General features: G+C 42.9%; 1 long non-coding RNA gene across 1 annotated transcript in view; it reads left to right on the top strand.

Moving 5' to 3' along the window:
- The window catches only part of LOC123378854, a 122,283-nt gene extending 102,098 nt beyond the window's left edge, over positions 1-20,185 (top strand). Inside the window, exons 4-5 of the long non-coding RNA XR_006582765.1 lie at positions 3,260-3,378; positions 20,134-20,185. This is a non-coding gene — a long non-coding RNA (uncharacterized LOC123378854). The remainder of the gene's footprint in view (positions 1-3,259; positions 3,379-20,133) is intronic.
- The last annotated feature ends 949 nt before the right edge of the window (positions 20,186-21,134 follow it).

Below are 21,134 nucleotides of genomic sequence, written 5' to 3'. Positions count from 1 at the left end.
GCTAGAAAACCCATGAATGCTGGGATGGTAATGTATAGAGAAATGGTTGGGGACCTCAGATGAGGCACTGCTTTTTCATGATCCGCAAGGTTTCACCCCAGGGGTTGCATAACGTGTTGATTTATATTTCTAAGTTATTGGAGTTGCAAAACTGAAGTGCGACATTTATCTGTAAATGTGTGACTTCTCTTTTCATGGTTATTGGCTAGAAAAAGTAATTTCCTCTTCTCCTTAGGTACATTTATATTGATGCTTTTGATGTAGTGGGAATGGCACCTCTAAATACAACTCATTACTCTGTAGGCTATATGACACTGGCAGAGCTAGTAAGAGCCTTGAGCTCCTGCAGTGCTACAGCTCATATTGTACCTCAGGCATAACTCAGATTATTTTTGTTGTTTTTTGTTTTTTGTTGTTTTTTGGGGGGAGGATAAAGACACTAAATCACTTGACTTCAATGGAGTTAGGCCAATTTATACCAGCTGAGGATCTACCCCTTAGTCTAGTCCTGGTTCAGAAGTTAGTCTGATCATGAAATCACACAGATCTCACTTTGATTGAGTTCTACCTGAGTAAGGATTGCAGAACCGAGACTTAAATACTGTCCGTTGTGTCAAGAACGATGCTATAATGCCATCCTTAAATATGAAAATATACAATGAAACATATCCCTTGCTCCTGACCATTTTCCCTATGAATATTAGTCCATGCTTTCCTTTCCAACATTATTGGAAGTTACCAGCGGTGCCATTGCAGATGGTCTTGATAATTTTGTTTGTTATATAAGCAGTTTGGGGGCAGCCTAACATAATGGGGTCCTGGAGCATGATTAGGACTCCTACATGCTCTGGTAACACAAATAATAATAAATAATTGTTGTAGAACAGTGTTCTGGAAACACTGTATATTGCCAATAAAGTTTATCCTACCTGAATCTCTAAGAATTTGTATATGCATCTCTTATCTACGTGTTTCCATATAATGAAACATAGTGTTGCATGGTTCCAAGACAGTGCAACCCCCAATTTCCATTTTAGAAACAGTTTGATTGAAAAAATCACTTGTTTTTCCCCCAGTAAAATCTTTATTGGATCTATTTGAAAACTATTGATATAGAATTACTAATTACTAAACAAGAAAATAAACTTGAGTGTTTGAACTGCTGATACACTGAGCTATTTTAAGTCAAATGTTTAAAGAAAAGTTTCTCTTATTTTCTTGGCTATAGCAAGTTGTTACAAATACCTCTCTTAAAATAAAGAAGAATAGAGAGAGGTTCTTTAGAATCCTTCAAATTACCTGTAATTATTGGCCTATCAAACACTTTTAGAACTAGATTAGTTAAATATTTTATTTGCTGTCTGAGGAAGTAATGTTACTGACAAGTAATACTAAATTTAGACTTCTAGCATTTTGTTTACTATTAGATGGAAAAAAGTGTCCCTTGTACTAAGGACCTTATCATAGCATCAATTTTTTAGCAGTACTTCCCACTGACTTCTATGGATAGCTCTGCTTTTTAAAATAAGTCATGATATGGCCATAAAACAGCATCAGCTTCTTTGAGGTGTGGGGGATGAGAGAGGATTCTTAAGATAATTCCATTTCCATTCAGTATTCACAAGGGTCACTACTGCTCTAAGCTCAGCCCTAAAGTAGAATGCACTTCTCTGGAATGAGAATGAGGGTGAACTGGAGATAACTATGCTGGAAGCACAAGTTGCTGGTATTAAATTCCTTGTAGCTTTCCATTTAATGGTATGTATCTTTTGACGTCAAGAAACAAAGGATAAAAATCCCATCAACACACCCAGAATGGTCTCAGTTATAATGCTCCCAGGAAAATGCAGCAATGGAGAACTGTCAGAAACTGAGGTGAGAGTGGTCTATCCTAGAGGTTGGAGCAGTGACATTCAGAGCCGAGGGTCAGAGCTGGAATCAGATGTCAAGAGTAGGACTGGAGCCCAGAGCTAGGCTGGTGCAGGACTAGGGGTAAGACTGGGATAGGCTGAGGCCTGTGGAGTCTGTTACCCCTATCAAGCAGGTGAGAGCTCCAAGGTATGAAGTGACATTGAGCAAACTGAGCTGCTGTTTCTCGTGTGAGGCTTGTATGCCTGCTCTGAGAGTCTGGGTCATGGGTTGGCTAACACAGGAATGACACTTCCTCTCATGTGGCTTAATGGTGTAGTTCAAGGATGACTCATCACTTCACAAATTGGTTTTAGAAATAAAATGGCTCCTCTGGACTAAGCATTGGACTTGGAGGAAGAAACATCTTTGTTGTAAACCTGATTCTGGGATTGCGTCAAAAAAAGACCCATGGGGCAGCAAGTCTCCGAGGCTGGGTCAACTGACTTTGGCTCACGCTACAGGGCTAAAAATAGCTGTGTAGATGTTCAGGCTCAGGCTGGCACTGACGCTCCAAGATTCTCCCATTTCCAGGTTTCAGAGCCTGGGCTCCAGCCCAAGTCTAAACATCTACATTACTGTTTTTAGCCCAGCAGCACAAGCCCTGAAAGCTCAAGTCAGTTGACCCAGGCTCTGAGACTAGCTGCCCTGCAGGGTTTTGAGCTGTGTAGATGTACTCCAAGGGTTTGGGGCAAGTCACATAACCTCTTCGCTGTTTACCTATTGGTATACTGGGATAACACAATATTTGCCTCCTCAGAAATGTACTAATCTGTTTTATGGTGGTTTGTGACTACAGAGCTCTGTACATGCTAAATAGTAGTCGTTTTCTGCTCTCTAAAGATCAGTAGAAAAATACTTTCCATTTTGTGTTATATTGTAAAACAAGTTAAATGAAGATTTTTTCTAATTAAGGGGAAAATAAATTAAGTATTGATTTCCCTTTGCCCAGACTCTCCTACAGCTTTGTCAGAGGCTTTTGGAATTAACATGTAAATCTATGGCGAGCTCTTCTGTTGGAAACTTTTGCAAGATGATTGACATCAGAGATTGATGCTGGTGCAGTGTGGCATCTCACTGTTAGCATACAATGCAGTACCAGCACTCTTGGATCTGTCCTGGCTGCTCATAGATCTCTGGGTGAAGTTTAAGGTGTTGGTTATGCACCATAAAACCTTAAAAGGCCTGGGATTGGCCTACCTGAGAGCCCACTTTTCTCCCTGTGCTATACTGCCACAGCTGTGGCTAGTGGTGGCACTTGAGCTAGTTCCTCCCCACATTGAGAGGGGACAGCTGACAGGATGTTCTCTGTGAAGGCTCTGAGACTCTGGAACTTTCTCTTCCTTTTGAGTCTGAAATAGCCAGAATTTGATGATCTTCCAGGCACACTGCAAAAGTATCCCCTGGAGAAGTTTGGGGAGAGGGCTTGAGAGCATGATTCCCAGAATGATGAAGCAGTGGAAAGCACTGGTAGGTGGGTGTGTCACGGAGTTCACAGGAGAGGCTTTGGAACTGCTCCCCACAAAGCCAGTCAGGACTTTGGGGAGCCTCCTCTCCCTTGGAGCAGACTGTCTTCAGGGCAAGAAGCTCACACGGCTTCATCTTCCTGGGTCTGACCTTGGAGCATTCAACATATGCCCCTCCGTGCACTTCCCACAGTGAGTCCGCCCAGGCGGGGTCCCGGGGAAGCCACAGGGTCCTGCATCCCCACTTCACAGTCAGACGTGACTCTTGGCCAGCCAGTAAAACAGAGGTTTATTAGATGACAGGAACATGGTCTAAAACAGAGCTTGTAGGTACAGAGAACGGGACCCCTCATCCGGGTCCATTCTGGGCCCCAGCAAGCCAGACAACCCCATATGCCCTCACTTCCCATCCCCAGCCAGCTCCAAACTGAAACCCCCTCCAGCCGCTCCTTTCTGGCCTTTGTCTCTTTCCCGGGCCAGGAGGTCACCTGATCTCTTTGTTCACCTTTAGCTATTCCCTTGCATTGCAAATGCCCCAGCCATTTGTTGCCAAGATACTGCATGTCAGCCATTTATGCACACTGGAGACTTAACAAATGCATAGGGGAAACTGAGGCACCCACATAGTATTCACAGAAAACATTAAGAACAGTCCCATTTTGTCACAGGATGATTGGATGATTTCCTGTTGAAATGATTAATCAATGCTGCTGAGACTTTATCGTGTGTTACTGATGGTGGGGCTCTACAGCCTTTTTATAACTTTAAGTCTAAAATAAATAATTTAGACTATTTAAATTCCAAAACCCTGTTAGTGAATTACTACTTTACTGTATCTAAATGTGAGTTATACTAGTTTTGGCTACATAATCCCATATGCTCCCTGGTGCTGTACAGTAAAGCAGTATTGTGAAACCCAAGCATTTAGAAAAAAAATCTCGTGGTTTTTAAGCCAGTCTCAAGATTTTTGAAGGGTTATTTTTGTCTTCTAGTTTTCTGAGCTTTTAGTGTTTGCCTTTGCAAGACATTTCCAAATGTATGCTTCATTTTTAAAAACACACTGAGGTTCTCGTGAAATTGCATAACTCCAGGAGATGGGAATCACATATCATAAGACTCTTGAAGAAATCTCAAGAGTTGGCAGAAAAGTAAGGTAAGAGAGTTTGAAAAGCCCTATGTACACAGCAGTGGGAGTGGCATCTTATGCTGCTACCCTACTCTTTTCCATAGAACCAGTGCAAGGTTCAGGATCCATAGGTTTGAGGGGGTGAGGTGTTCTCTCACCATCTGGGTGGTGGAGCAGGGATAGCCATTTGATGTAACATATCCCCTTTAAACTCAGCAAACTTCAGAAGCTGTACAGGAGTTAATGTTCCTCCTTGCAGCTGTAGCTTCCTGCTCTATTGTTTGTATGCCTGTCAGAATGGAGAGTGATGCACAGCCTTTGAGAGGGGGAACCAATGGAAGCATGGACCTAGCTGGAGCCAGGATATTTGGAGACAGGGGATGGTCCAACAAAGAGAGCACAGAGAGCTGAAGGTCTACTACAGGGATGGCTCTGAATTTCCTGGTGAATTTCTGGGTAGCTTGGAGGTCACATCCACTGCCCTGCATGTGAGGACAAACCTTCCTGCTTCCAGAGAGAAGCATCCTGTGTTTTAATTCTAAATTTTCAGAACACTTCTCTCCCCCTATCTACCCCATGAGTTTTCTGCCAGAAGGGAAAATGTCTTACTCTGATTTAAAGAAAAGACACTTCAGTTCTTGTGCCTTCCTCCTAAGCATCTGGTGCTGGTCACTGTTGGAGACAGGTTACCGGACTAGATGGACCTCAGATTTGATACAATATGGCAACTTCTGTGTCTCTGCATTCCTGTAAATACTTTCCAAGACTCCAAGTTCCCCTGTCAGTAACTGCCTCAGATGATAGTTTGATTTAAATTCAATTTGGTTTAAATGGGTGTTTTACTTGAACATTTTATTGAAACTACAAATAGTGAAACAAGTAGATGAGAACTATGATGGCCATCATTAAATAGATGTCTAATTTGAAGTTAAAGTATATCCAGATGATCTAATAATATAGAAGAAACCTGCCTACTCTGCCTCTGATCGGTCAGAGAAAGAATAGAGTGATAGGTTTCTAGTATGGGGTGTACCTGAAGAGAGAGGATATAAGGTTAATTCCAACAACTCAGCTCTCATGGCCAGTTAATATTTCCATCTCTCCAGGGCCAATTTCTTACACTTAGCATGGTACATTAGTGTTTTGTAGTATCTATCTTCTGTCAACATACTGTCTGTCTTTGATCAAAAGACAATATTATTTTTTCCAAATGTATAAAAGACGTCCTTTTTTTTCCTGTTTACCAGCCTCTCTTGCATTGCTGGTAAAATGAAGTTTTAGTGTTCTATCTTTCACCCGGAATACATAATTTGACATAACCACTGTCTTTTCCTCTTTTAATTTTCACTGGTGAAAAAAATATACTAAATGCATTTTCTGGTCCAAAGAATGAATCCATTTTGCTGTTTGAAATAAACTGCCAGGAATATTTTTTCTATTAGCAGTATTTGAGATTTAAAAAGTTGTTTATCTAAAGACCCATCTTCTCTTCCTGTTATCTGGATAAACCTCACTTTTGACACCGTCTTAAGAGATTTTCCCATAGAGTATCTATGATTTATGACTCATTTGTGTAAGGAAGAAAGTTAGATCAGACATGATCTGATCCTTCAAGGACTCTATGCCTGGAACACCCACTTGTATCACAAATACAACTATGGCAAAGATTAATAATGTACACCTCAACACAGGAAATCTAAATACTACATAGAGATGATTTGTCACAGATAACTAGAAACCTATTGTTGCATCTTGATTTGCCTCAAATGTTTCTTTCTTCACAAAATTGGTGTCCTCCTGTTTCTTGTACCCTATCATGAACCAAAACTTCTTGACTTCAAAACCCATTAGACAAGTTTCCTCCTGGAAAGATCTTTTTAAAAAAAAAAATCAGGCATTACATACAGTTGACAGATCTTGCAGTGTAACAGCTGGCTAAATTTTTTGCACAAACAGACTTTTGTTGAAACGTAATCTTTTTCCCCACACTGAAAATGTTTGAAATATTTTGCAAATCATTCACTTTTTGTTCTTTCCTTTTTTCTTTCCTTTCCATCCTGTCCTTCTGTCACTTCTGAAAATGTGAAAATTGTTGAGAACAAAACAAAAGCATAATTTGGTGGAATCCATTTATAATGGTCAGATTTTATGTGCAGAGTTAGTTTAAAATGTTGAGATTTAAAAAAATCTTCATTTTTAAGTTGGTTACAGTGCTTGAAATGGATCAAATTTTTTAGATTATTTTTGGAAACATTTTATGAAGTTGCTTCCCACTTCTTTTAATCTTTCCTTTACTTGTTTTTCTCTTTCTATTTTCCTTTTTAGGTGAACTCTAGACTTAAGAAGTGAAGGGAAATAGGATGAGACCCAATTCCCTGACTCTCCTTTTCTCCAGATCTGGGTGCACAAGTGAATCTGGGCCCACAACCAGATCATCTTTTAGAAAAATATCTTGCAGCAAGGAAGAAGGGAGTGGTAAAAGATTGGGAGTCTGTGTAGCAATAGATTATTGGAATTGTGGACCCTGGAGACAGTGTCTGGAGAAATATTACTGTTGTGACCGAGATAGGAAAAGGGGGTGTGTTTTTCTTTTCTATCTTTCTGCATTTATATGCAATAAAAAGATGGTGGCCTATTTTTTTTACATGCTAATTGCATGAAGTAGCATGATCCAGTAGCAAAAACAGTGAAGGGTATAGATAATATGGAGAATCTCTTTAACCTTGCAATTTCTTCCATGGTATGAAGAAACTGTTTAATATGTTCTAGTGATTAAAATACATTGTTGATGGTGTTGATCTAAAGCCTCTAAGTATTCTCCTTGCTGGAATATTAATCATACTGTAATGGAAAGCAAAACCAAGCAAGTGATCCTCTTTCTCCCATGCCATTAGCTCTGTGATAAAACCAAACAAAGCAAATGTTGCTAGTGAGAAACATTCAGCACAATTCTGAATATCAATGCACTTTCAACCCTGCACCCTTGGGATCTAGGGAAAACATTTGAGCTGCGCTGTGGATGATTGTATAACTTCTAGAATACTTCTCAGATGATTTCTATCATTTTGAAATATGTAGGCACTTTATGATATTTCTGAATAGGATAAATCCCCACACTGCAAAGTACACCACTATAGAGCACATTTCATAATGTGAAAATTGCATTTGGCTTTGTAAGCACTGATTCATCTGAGCTTTAGGGCTGAATCCTACTGCAAACTACCTCAGAAGACTAGATTTGCTCAAACATTACGTTCATAAATGGCAATCTTTTTGGATGCTGTCTTCTGGGAAAGTGACAGCACAAATGATCTCATTGTGAGTGGATGCTCCTACAATATGGAGTGTCAGGAAAGAAGTATCAATTAAAGTTGTTGCATTAATATGAGTAGGAGGTGGTGGGGAGATGAATAATGATATGGACGTCAGACACTCATACGTTTAATTTTGCTCACTCCGGGCTTTGTATAAAGCCCAGTGAGGCCAATGAGTCTTCCGTTTGATTTCAGTCTACTTTCAGTCAAACCCGCTAACATCACCGTAAAAAGTTTAGCTTCTTTCATTAGAGGGGCTCAAAAGTCATTGCACATTGATTACCTTGAGTACCTTGTGAGGTGAAGCTGCATTGTCCCCCTTAACAGATGGTGAAACTCGGGCAGAGAGTATTTTGCCTCAGATCATAGTGACTAGTTTGGCTCCCAACTCCCTTCTTGAATAACTAGACAATCCTCCCTCGTTAAGTGCTTACAGTGTGCCTGGTAGTAAGCAAGTGTGCACATTAGCAAGTGTAACACCCAACACTGAGTATCTCTGGTAATATCATAGGTGATCCAGAGCTATAAAAAATAAAGATGACCACAAAGATGAGGTGGGAGAAGGTAGGTACTTTAGTTTCTCCTGTTCTTTTAAGTTCAGACTGTTCTTTGAGTGGAAAAAATAGGTAATTATTATCTTTGCTGTGTTACATTGCTGTGCGTAATTCACCTCAAACGCATAAAGAAGAAAATTCAAATGATCAAGTGTAAAGCAATCAAAATCAGTGGCAGTTAATTATGTGCTGCCTTTAATGTCATACATATATTTACTCAATTGAAGCTCTGTTCTTGCATTGCTGCTCTCAGAAGATTTTTTGGTGCTCGTCTTAAGCAATTCTGTGTTTACATCACATGCAATCGTAGGGAGGTGGAGGGGTGGGAGGGATGCCGGCATAGACTTCCAACTTGAACTTTTCCTTTGACTTGCACCTTACTCCTGAACTGAAGATTCTGCTCATCTTTCATCTCACAGGTTTGAAGACCCATCATTATAACTGTTTCCATTCATGACCAGGCTTAATTCCTGAGAAACCTTCATTACAGTTGTTCTGCAGTGTATTATGGGTCTAATACAAAGGTAATGTGAGTCTTTCCAATTACTTCAGTGACCACTTGATCAGGCCCCTATAGGCTTGATCCATCAAACTCAACTGAAATATCCCTGTTGATTCAATGAGCTTTGGATCAGGCCCTATATGAATAAACTTGGATTCTCTACCACAGTCTGTAATTGAAGCGCTGTAGCATTTACTGAGGCAAATCCAGTGGACCATGACAGCATGTATTCTGTACCTTCTCATCTAAATATGACACCAACAATATTTTCATGCTGTGAAAAGGGATAATTGGTGGTAGTACCAGCCTCAATATGGCTGAAGGTCTGTTAATGTTCCCATGGAATTCAAAGGTGTATAAAGTGAAAGAAAATTCCCCCAGGACTGCAAAATATCTGCTTTGGAACTATTTTGAAATAACAGTCAGTCAGTTGGAAAATTACCTCTAAAAATGACCCTTTCCCCCAACTCATAGCACTGAAACTCTTCTTCCTCAGTCCCAGATCTGCAGAGTGGAGGAAAGTGACTCGAAGTCTTGGCCTGCTACATCTGAAGAAAACTCTTATCTACCCCATAGTGTTGTCCATGGGTCCATCTCTAATTCATCCGAGGGTGCCGAGGAAGTTGGCTGATGTGATTGCAGAGCCATTGGCCATTATCTTTGATGGTGATCGGGGGAGGTCCTGGACAATTGGAAAAAGGCAAATATAGTGCCTATCTTTAAAAAAGGGAAGGAGGAGAATCTGGGGAACTACAGACGGATCAGCCTCACCTCAGTCCCTAGAAAAATCATGGAGCAGGTCCTCATGGAATCCATTTTGAAGCACTTGGAGGAGAGGAAGGTGATCAGGAACAGTCAACATGGATTCACCAAGGGCAAATCATGCCTGACCTACCTGATTGCCTTCTATGATGAGATAACTGGCTCTGTAGATATGGGGAAAGTGGTGGATGTGATATACCTTGACTTGACCAAAGCTTTTGATACAGTCTCCCACAGTATTCTTGTCAGCAAGTTAAAAAGGTATGGATTGGATGAATGGACTATAAGGTGGATAGAAAGCTGGCTAGATTGTCAGGCTCAACAGGTAGTGATCAATGGCTTGATGTCGAATTGGTAGGCGATATCAAGCGGAGTGCCCCATGGGTCAGTCCTGAGGACAGTTATGTTCAACATCATAATTAATGATCTGGATGATGGGATGAACTGCAACCCCAGCAAGTTCGCGGATGACACTAAGCTGTGGGGGAGAGGTAGATAGGCTGGAGGGTAGGGGATAGGGTCTAGAGTGACCTAGACAAATTGGAGAATTGGGCCAAAAGAAATTTGAGGTTCAACAAGGACAAGTGCAGAGTCCTGCGCTTAGGATGGAAGAATCCCATGCACTGCTACAGGCTGGGGACCAACTGGCTAAGCGGCAGTTCTACAGAAAAGAACCTAGGGATTACAGTGGACAAGAAGCTGGATATGAGTCAACAGTGTGTCCTTGTTGCCAAAAAGGCTAACGGCATATTGGGCTGCATTAGTAGGCGCATTGCCACCAGATTGAGAGAAGTGATTATTCCCCTCTATTCGGCACTGGTGAGGCCACATCTGGAGTACTGCTTCCAGTTTTGGCCCCTCCCCCCTCCAACTACAGAAAGGATGTGGACACTTTGGAGAGTGTCCAGCGGAGGGCAACGAAAATGATTAGAGGGCTGGGGCATAAGACTTGTGAGTAGAGGCTGAAGGAACTGGGCTTATTTAGTCTGCAGAAGAGAGGCGTGAGGGGGGGATTTGATAGCAGCCTTCAACTACCTGAAGGGAGGTTCCACAGAGGATGGAGCTAGGCTGTTCTCAGTGGTGGCAGATGACAGAACAAGGAGTAATGGTCTCAAGTTGCAGTGGGGGAGGTCCAGGTTGGATACTGAGGAAAAACTATTTCACTAGGAGGGTGATGAAGCACTGGAATGGGTTATCTAGGGAGGTGGTGGAATCTCCATCCTTAGAGGTTTTTAACGTCTGGCTTGACAAATCCCTGGCTGGGATGATTAAATTGGGGTTGGTCATATTTTGAGCAGGGGTAGGACTAGATGACCTCCTGAAGTCTCTTTCAACCCTATGATTCAAGGGGAATTAATTATTTCAGACTCTTTAGAATGTAATACTGACACTAAAAATGCTAAGGAGTATTTCTGCCTAAGATACTTGATGTTTGTGAATTCATATCAGATTGACAGCTATGAAGAACTGTTATCTACAAAACAGATACAGCATAGATAGCATAGTGAAACCTTCCCCAAGTGCCTTTGCCCTAATTTGGGGGACCACTCCTAGAGAAATTAGTTTAGGGCAGCAATGAAGCTCGTCCACTCCTGTCTGTTTCTGGCAAGTCTTTCAATGGTTCCCCAGGTGCATCAGGTTTTTCAGCTCAGCTTTTTGCCATATTGTTTTTGAGTGACCTCGTTTGCACTTGTCTTCAGGTGTCCATCTTATTGCTATTCTGGTGATGGAATCTGAAGCACATGACCAATTCATCTCCAACACCACCTGGTAATGATGGTGCTCTCATCTTCTTGGCTGCACTGTGTGTAAAAAGGTATTGATCTGAGATTGTTCTGAGCCAAAAGATATGGAGAATTTTTCAGGTAGGTTGTATGGAATGAAAACAGTTTGAACATATCATACTTTGACATTCTGCACTATTCTGCTCTGATAAATACTGAGTTTGGTTTTGGTGTTGTATTTTGATGATTTCCAGACTGTTTTTCTGGCCTTGGTTCTGTTCTGGATGTCCTGGCTTGTTCCACTATCCTCACTGATGGTGCTGCCCAAGTATGTGAATGTTTCTACATTATTGAGAACATGATCCTCTGTCTTAATATTGCCTCACCATCACCAGTATGGAGTCATATCTGTCTTACTGCATTTGATTTTCAATCCAATTTGCTGGCTGAATGTGTTGAGTTGGGTTGTTTTTTCTTGTATGTGGTTGCCCAGGGGAATGAATGGTTTGGTAATGAGCTAGAGCTTTTCATCTTTTTGCCACATAAAGTCTAGCCTAGCTTAGTGATTAGTTGTTACTATCTAATGGTTGCTTGGTGATCCCAGTCTAGCTCCTAGTCAACAAGAGAGCATCCAAATCTTGCCACCACTTCAACATTTTGAAGATCTGACTATTCTCTATCCCAACAGCTAAAACTCTCATCTCAACTATGTTTTGATCACTTTCCACACCGATAGTCACAATTTCTTCCCCTCACCCCTGTTTCCCAATGCAATCTAGCAAAAATTCAGCCACCAAAACTTTCTTCCTTGGCCAATATGACCGCTAGATCCTCTCCTTGTATCTCTGATCTGGTTCCTTTTTTCCAATGAATTCAAATTTAATTTTTTAGATCTTGTCTTCAAGGTTCCAGCCTACAACTCTGACCTAATTTCTTATCGTGGCACCACCCAACACCTCTACTTTTGTCAATGATCCCAAATTTGATATCCTGTCTGCCTGCTTCTGCCCTAACTGTCTCTATGCCATGTTGTCTATTCTAATTCATAGCTCTGTGTAAACTTCCTGGATGTCTTTGGGCAAGTTTAAAGTTACAACCTCTATCTTTATTCTCTTCTGTAAAATGGGGAGAATACCTACCCACTTAACAGGGTGTTGTGAGGCTAAATACATTGTGAAACAGTGAGAATCGGAGATGGAAGGTGCCATATGAGTGATACTTGCAAATTTTTCTCTCTTTAGTTGTCTACTTGCAATTTTCATTTGAAAAATTGTTGCCCTGTTCTATTATATCCACTCAGTGGGAAATAATCAGCTAATGTAGAAAATGGATTTTTGTATTAATATAGATACAACAAGTTGGAGGAAAGCATAAGCAGGAATAAATCAAATGTTTGTTAGCTTTGTTGGCAGACATCTTTTCTAATACTTCCAAGAACACTCTGGACTCCATGGAGAATAGACAAGCCAAGTTTAAGAGACTCTGATGTGTGCTGGTCTTTGGAACCTGATACAAGGACACTTACACTTACACTGATGCTGTTGCAGTGCCCAGTAATTAGGCCATCTGGTTGCTGAGACAAAATAATTCAAGATCATGTTAATTCACACTGTTAAATTTCTTCCTTTCTAACTCTTCTGAAGGGAACTGAGGATAATGGATGATTGTCATAGAATTAATAGAGCATCTTGTGGATGGTCTTATGGTGCTGGTGACTAAATTAATCATAGGTGCTCATACCATGATTATGAGCGTGGTATGACTATCTGGAGAGATGACAGATGAGAAAGAAGAATGAAAGAAGCCCATCAGTTGTTGAAACTTCGCTGTCAGCTTAGCTAAATGTGGAGCACATAATGAGACATAATTTCAGATTTCCCTAAGAAGTCAAACTCCTCTCTCACAAAATTGAACCAGAAATAGCCGAATGGCTAAATTATGCACTGCTTTACACCCTTTGCCAGTGTTTTCCAAAGTGTGGTGTGTGCCCTCTGAGAGGAATGCAAAGGACTTGTCAGAAGTGGGGCAGGGGGGCAAGGACACACATCTCAATTATTCATCAAAGCCTCACTTTCATTTAAAAAAAGGCTCTAGTTCAGGAGTTTCCTTTGCATTTGGTGGTGTTTTGATTCTAAACCATTGTCCTAGCCCCCAGCATAGGGCACTTGGCTGCATGAATGAATGTTGCCACTGTCTCTGTGCTCTGGCTATTTCCAGCTGCTGGAATCTCCTTGAGGGGCTGTGGGCAGGTGTAGGGAAGTTAGAGTGGCCTTTGGACTGCTTTACTTTGCATCCAGGACTGGATAGATCTGCAGCCAACACCAGATTCTTTTTTGTATCTTCCTCCAACCTTTCAAGCTGCGACAAATGCTACACCTCTACCTCAATATAATGCGACCCAATATAACACGAATTTGGATATAACGCGGTAAAGCAGTGCTCCGGGGGGGGAGGGGCTGCGCACTCTGGTGAATAAAAGCAAGTTCGATATAACAGGGTTTCACCTATAACGCAGTAAGATTTTTTGGCTCCCGAGAACAGCGTTGTATCGAGGTAGAGGTGTACTTAGATGAAGCTCAGAATCTGAGTTCAGGAGTCCTCCTTACTCCTATTCCATTTGACAGGCCTGCTTAGACTTCATATCAACAAAATGCCACAAGCTGCTTTACAGCTATTTATTTCCTTTCCCGGGGAAAGGAACAATACATATTTTGTCATGTCTTATTATACTAAAAGGCTATTAATGAGACATAAGCTGTTTAAGTGTTCAAAATAGACATTTTTTCCAGAGAATGTTTCTACGTTTGAAGAGGATTTGCCGTTTGATTGAGGAATATCTCAATATATACAATGCTACAGCAGTAAATAACATGACATTTTAGAATGTATTTAAAATTACCTATCTTCTGTATATATGAAAAATGAAGTGAATTCATATTTCTATCAACCTCTGTCTCTGAGTTTCCAGATATATCTAGACGCTTCTGTTGTAAGAGCTTTAAAAACACAGCAATTGATTTTTGGATTAATCTTGTAATCTCCACTCTCATGGTACAAAACTGCAGAAAATATACACAGTGCCACCCCAAAGCAGGGTCAGCCACTAGAGCTGGATTCAGTTTTAGAGAAGGGCTCAAGTAGATTGAGAGAAAAGTAAACCTTTTAACTTGCTTAAGATAGCAATTCAGTATGATACTTTTTCTCTTATTAAATGCAGCTCTGACAGTTAAGGAAACTTGCAAGCAGAGAGTATTCAAACAGAGTAGTGCCTTGCCCTCCGTACTCCCTCCCCTCCCCACCACTCTCCATGGTGTCTTTCAAGGGTCTGTCATCAGTTCCACTCACTGATATGCTCTTCTTCCTCAGTAAACTTACCCTCACCCAAGACCCCAACTACAGTACCACTTCTTCCTCTGTGACATTGCCTTATGTCTCATCAGGTTAATTCCACACAGATTCCAAAGGAGGCAGCAAAGTAGAACTCTTTCCAAGCCAAAGTACTCGGCATGGACAGATGTGTTAAAACTGGATAGCAGGTCTCTAGAAATGAGGCTGCGACCCAGGGGAATCTCCAGGAATGTAACCATATTAATCAAGTGAGCTTTCTTCCTTCTTCCCCTTCAGGATGTCCTTCACATCTCCCATGCTGTTTACCTTTCCCCACCCCTAAAGAACCCATAGTGTCATCACTCTTCTTTCAACAAAGGAGGACTGGATTTGCCAATCTGTTCCACTAATTGGGTCGAGGTATCATTGCTGACACAAAGCAAATGATAGCTCTTCAGAAGTAACACTATTCCACCTTCTTTACTCAAGACAGGGAGAACAGGAAAAAAAATGTACAAAATGATGAATTGACTCTCTCTATTTCTTTCCTGACTCCACTGATATGGGTTTTTCCTCCCACTCTGAAACATCTGTTTAGTCTCCTCATGTCAGTCACCTTACTATGTAGTTTAAATGTATTGTCACAGTGTAATTGTCAGTACAGTAGATGTTAACAAGTGCAACAGTAGTTCTATTAAACACTGATTGCCACCATGTAAATAATGCTTAGAGGTCTGGACTGTGTTTTACAAGACAAAGAAGGGTTATTAGGATCAGTCTGTGCCTTGCCTGGCCTGGTAAGCAGGTAATGATGCATGCCGGACATTGGCACTTCCATTTGTTTTCCTAATGCACCTGAACTTTGAAATTTCTCTCACATACAGTGAAGGGTTTTTTTCTTTCAAATGACACAGCCACTCAATCTTTTATTTCTCTTATATATAACATGAAGAAACATAATTAATTATTTGCATCAGTTTTCACTGCAGAGGATGTGAGGGAGGTTCCCATACTGGAGCCATTCTTTTTAGGGGACAAGTCTGAGGAACTGTCCCAGACTGAGATGTCCCTAGAGGAGGTTTTGGAACAAATTAATAAATTAAACAGTAATAAGTCACCAGGACCAGATGGTATTCAGTCAAGAGTTCTGAAGGAACTCAAATATGAAATTACAGAACTAGCTGTATTATGTAACCTATCGCTTAAATCAACCTCTGTAGCAGATGACTAGAGGATAGCTAATCTGATACCATTTTTTTAAAGGTTCTAGAGATCATCCTGGAAATTACAGGCCAATAAGCCTAACTATAGTATCAGGCAAACTGTTTGACACTATAGCAAAGAACAGAATTATCAGACAGGTAGAGCAACATAATTTGTTGGGAAAGAGTCAACATATCTTTTGTAAAGAGAAATCATGTCTCGCCAATCTATTAGAATTCTTTAAAGGGGTAAAAAATGTGGACAAGGGGGATCCAGTGGATATAGTATACTTAGACTTTCAGAAAGCCTTTGACATGATCCCTCATTAAAGGCTCTTAAGCAAAACATGGGGTAAGAGGGAAACTTCTTACATGGATCAGTAACTGGTTAAAAACAGAAAGCTAAGGGTAGGAATAAATGGTCAGTTTTCACAACAGAAAGAGGTAAATAGCAAGATCTCCAAGGATCTGTACTGGGACCAGTGCTGTTCAATATATTCGTAAATGATCTGGGAAAAGTGATAATTAGTGCAGTGGCAAAGTATGCAGATGATACAAAATTCTCTAGGATAGTTAAGTATGAAGAGATACAAAGAAATCTTACAAAACTAAGTGAATGGACAACAAAATGGCAAATTAAATTTAATTTTGATAAATGCAAAGTAATGCACATTAGAAAACATAATCCCAATTATACATACAAAATGATGGGGTCAAAATTAGCTGTTGTCAATCAAGAAAGAGATCTAGGAGTCCAGAGCTGTAACCAAGCACAGGTGAGCAGGTAGCTGCCCCGGACGCAAAGCCACAGGCGTGGAAAAATTGGGTGGGGGATGCAGGGTCACATGCACCCCAAGATTTCTGCTTTCCATTTAGCACAGAGGTTTTCAAGTTATAGAACATGCCCTGTGATCTCATAGCAGTTGGGCTCTGCAAGAAAGGGCCGGCTCCATGGGGTATCGCTGGCTGGCGCTAGCTTCCTTTTGCGGGAGAAGAAAGAGCACATCAGGGGCACAGCTTGGAGTGGTGCCACCCGCTGTACTGGGAGCACCTGGCCATGCAGAGGTGGCCCGGCTCGGGAAGCAGAGCAGCTAGGGCTTCTGGCCATTCAGTGCCCCAGATCCCACAGTGCAGAGAGCCAGAGGACCGAGCAAGCAGGGCGGCTCCTAGCAGTTTCTGATCCACTGGCTCATGGCAGGAGATGTTTTCAAATGCCCCTCTAGAGGGCGCAAATATGCTTGCTCACCCTGGGCGCTAATATGTCTAGTTGGAGTCATTGCGGAGAGTTCTCTGAAAATATCTGCTCAATATGCATCAGCCATCAAAGCTCACAGAATCTTAGAAACCAGTAGTTACCAATGCAAAACCGTTAATGCATTTTACCCTCTGCAACAAGAGTGCATTGACAAACTAGCAATGAATGAGGATGCAGTAAGTTATTCAGCATGGCTCATGAAATAATTTTAATTTTACGCTGTCTGTCTGAAAGCATATCCCGGCTCCTTAGCCAAACCCATCTAGGAATGACTGTCAGGAAAGTCAGAGAATCTGATGGCAGCCCCATCGCCTTTTCTTCTCAAGCGTGAGATGAAATAGACACTTGGGTGAAAAAAGATATTTTTTTTCCAATCAAGAAAGATTGAAAGCAAAAGTGGAAATTTTCAAGAAAATTCACCCGTTTAGGACAAGCTTGTGAAGTGCCAAAAGGCAGGTTTCCATTGGGAACACCAGTGAACTTCCACCCTGGACTAAATGGGCAATCTCTGGTGGAGATGAAATGTAGGGTACGTCTACACTACAGGACTATTTCGATTCATCTTAATTCGAATTTCTGGAATCGACCTAATGAAGTCGAAGTTGTGTATCCACAATAAATACACTAATTCGACTGTGTGAGTCCACAGTAACGGGCGAAGCGTCGACTTTTGAAGTGGTGCACTGTGGGAAGCTATCCCACAGTTCCCGCACTCCCCGCCGCCCATTGGAATGCTGGGATTTCCCACCAATGCATGCTGGGGCGGGGGAAATTGTGTGGAGGGTGGTTTTGGGTAACTGTCATCATTGAACCGTCAATCACGCCCAGCATCCCTCCCTGAAAGCGCCAGCTGGCAATCTGTTCGTGCACTTTTCTTCTCAGTGACAGCGCGGGCGCCACAGCACTGCGAGCACGGATCCCGCTGCAGTTGTGGCCGCTGTCAGCTCCTCACAACTTATCGTCCACCTCTTCCGCAGTCAGCTGCTGAGAAATTTGGCTAATTTTCAATGGTGCTGCGAGCAGTGGTGGACCATGGGGGACGTTTTACCAACATCAACGTCGGGTGGCCAGGCAAAGTTCATGACGCGCGTGTTTTCAGGAACTCTGGTCTGCTTAGACGCCTGCAGGAAGGTAGTTTCTTCCCGGACCACAAAATAACGCTTGGGATGTGCAGATGCCCATACTGATCTTAGGGGACCCAGCCTACCCGCTAATGCCCTGGCTCGTCACGCCCTATGCAGGCACCTTGCACAGCGACAAGGAAGTCTTCAAGTACCAGCGAGCAGCGAGCAGCGTGAACTGTGACTGTTCAGTTTCTTCACAGAGAAGCTGAACCTGCCCCTGTTTCTTTACCAAGTTACTGTTGACTAGCCTCTGCAGTTACATACCCCGTCCACCCTGCTTCCCCAACTTCTAACACACATTTAAAAATTAAAGTACGTGCTCCACTGTAGCTTTACAACGGTGTCTTTATTGATGACTTTGCGTTAAAGGGTTGAAACTGGGATGCACACTGTGCTGGGTAGGGTGTGTGGTCATGTAAAGACTGCCTCTAAAGTCGAGGTTTGACATGCTCCCGCTCCCAGACCGGTCAGCAGTGCCGGACTGGTTGTTTCAACGGATCCTGCCATCCCTCCTTTTTTGGACTCTGTGTGCGGGGGCTATGTGGCCTTGTTGCGGGGGAGGACGGATACAGATTCCTCTGCTGCGTGGCTCTGCGGTCCATTACAGGGACCGTTGCATGACATCTGTAACCCCCCTCCCCCGCTACAAATGCACGTACCACCCCCAACGACAGAAAACCTGCAAACCACCTCCCATACCAGCTAACCGCCTACTGACTGCACTGTGTGTGTGACATGCTGCTGATCCAGCCCCCGTCTCTGTACCCTGCTAAAGGTGACTGTCCTATGCATTACACTACCCCCTCAACCACCCAACGACCCACCCAAGACATCTAACACAGCGTTGTGTAAAAAACCATGACGGAAAAAGTAAGTAACAGAAAACTACTTTTAATAATCAACAACACAGTAAGGGAAGGACTTTTCAAAATTTAGTGACTGATAGTTTTTGGGTAATTTAACACTGTCCTGTGGTGCAGTGACAGTTTTCACGACCCCTGGTGACCCTCCTTCTTGTTATTTTTGATGAGGGGGGGATTGGAGTTTGAGGCGGGGGTGGGCGGTTGCAGATACAGTGCAGGGGGGCTCTGTCTTCCTGCCTGAGGTCCTGCAGAACATCGACAAGGCGCCTGAGCGTGTCCGTTTGCTCCCTCATTAGTCCAAGCAGCGTTTGAGTCGCCTGCTGGTCCTCCTGATGCCACCTGTCCTCCCGTTCGCAGAGTGAGCGGTGCTGCTGACTGAGGTTCTCCCTCCACTGGCTCTGCTGGTCCGCCTCGGCTCTGGAGCAGCCCATAAGTTCAGCAAACATCTCGTCCCTTGTCTTTTTCTTACGCCTTCTAGTTTGCGCCATCATCTGTGAGGGGCATGATGGATCAGGTCATGATACAGTTGCACCTGTGTGATGTCAAAAAGGTAGTGAATTTCTTACAATGATACATTTTTTAAACAAAGAAACATAGTCTACTCGGTGTCTGTGAACAAGAGTATGCACAGCACCTGTCTCATGCGCACTCACTAATGGAAAGTTCGAGTTCTCTGAATGCGCTTTCATTGCCTGAGGTATTGGGCTGCAGATCAGAGAACCTTTGCAGGAAAGAAGAATTCGTGTAGCAGCAAGGCATGGTAAGCCAAACACTTTTGGATTCATAGAAGTGAATGTACAGCTCTGTCCTCTTGATGCAGGCAATCCTGAAAGCATAAACTCGGCCCCTGTTGCACCCCTCGCGGCTGTTCACTGGGAAAGATCCTTGTATGCTGCCACTCTGTAGACTGCAGCACGTGGCTGTTAAGTGAGGCTTCTTGTTATGCAAAGGAACAGTTAAGCGCTCCCATTACTAATAGTACCCCAATTACTCTAATTTCATGCAGGAGTGTGTGAGAGAGATCATCCTGAGGAGAGTCTCACGGGCAGAGAGAGCGCGCATGCTTGAAGAAAGCCACCACAACCCAGGGGCCTACTCTGCCATGCTCGTGAGGGAAATGGTCCCGGAGTTCCAGCTTATAGCATGGCACGGCAAAGTGTGCTACCTCGGGGCACACGATAAGCTAGCTCTGCCAAGGAACCTCCTGCATAGACTTTCAGATTACCTCCAGGAGAGTTTCCTGGAGATCTCTTATGAAGATTAAAAGTTCCATCCCCCTGTATGTAGACCTTCTGTTCTCCTAATGTCTCTCCCTGTTTAGTTACTAAAAAAATGTTAACTCGTTGGTCTTAGCTGCTTTTAATAAATAAATGTTAACTTGTTTAAAGCACTTACGGACTGATCCTTCTCCCAATTCAGGGTCCGTGGTAATGGCTGGGGAGGGTTGGTAGGGGATCTCAGTGAGGGTGAGGAAGAGATCCTGGCTGTCGGGGAAAGCGCCGTCGACTGCCTCGTCCTCCTCATCTTCCCCGTCCGCGAACATCTCCGAGGAACAGTTCGTCGACACTATCCCATCCTCAGAGTCCACGCACACTGGTGGGGCAGTGGTGGCAGACCCACCGAGAATGGCATGCAGTGCCTCGTAGAAGCGGCATGTCTGGGGCTGGGCTCCGGAGCGTCCGTTTGCCGCTCTGAGTTTCTGGTAGCCTTGTCTCAGCTCCTTGACTTTCACGCGGCACTGCATTGTATCCCGGCTGTATCCTCTGTCTCTCATGGCTTTGGAGACCTTCTCGAAGGTCTTTGCATTCCGTTTGCTGGAGCGCAGCTCCGAAAGCACAGACACATCGCCCCACACAGCAATCAGATCTGAGACTTCCCGGTCAGTCCATGCTGGGGACCTCTTTCTAGTCTGAGATTGCCTGGACTCCTCTGCTGGAGAGCTCTGCATCGTTGCCGGTGCTGCTGAGCTCGCCCCGATGAGCAACCAGGAAATGGGATTCAAACTGT

This window comes from Mauremys mutica, chromosome 10 (genome assembly GCF_020497125.1).
Source record: "Mauremys mutica isolate MM-2020 ecotype Southern chromosome 10, ASM2049712v1, whole genome shotgun sequence".
In the NCBI taxonomy this organism is placed as follows: domain Eukaryota; kingdom Metazoa; phylum Chordata; order Testudines; family Geoemydidae; genus Mauremys; species Mauremys mutica.
Note: the sequence above shows the minus strand (reverse complement) of the source record. Positions and strands in the feature narration are given on the sequence as shown.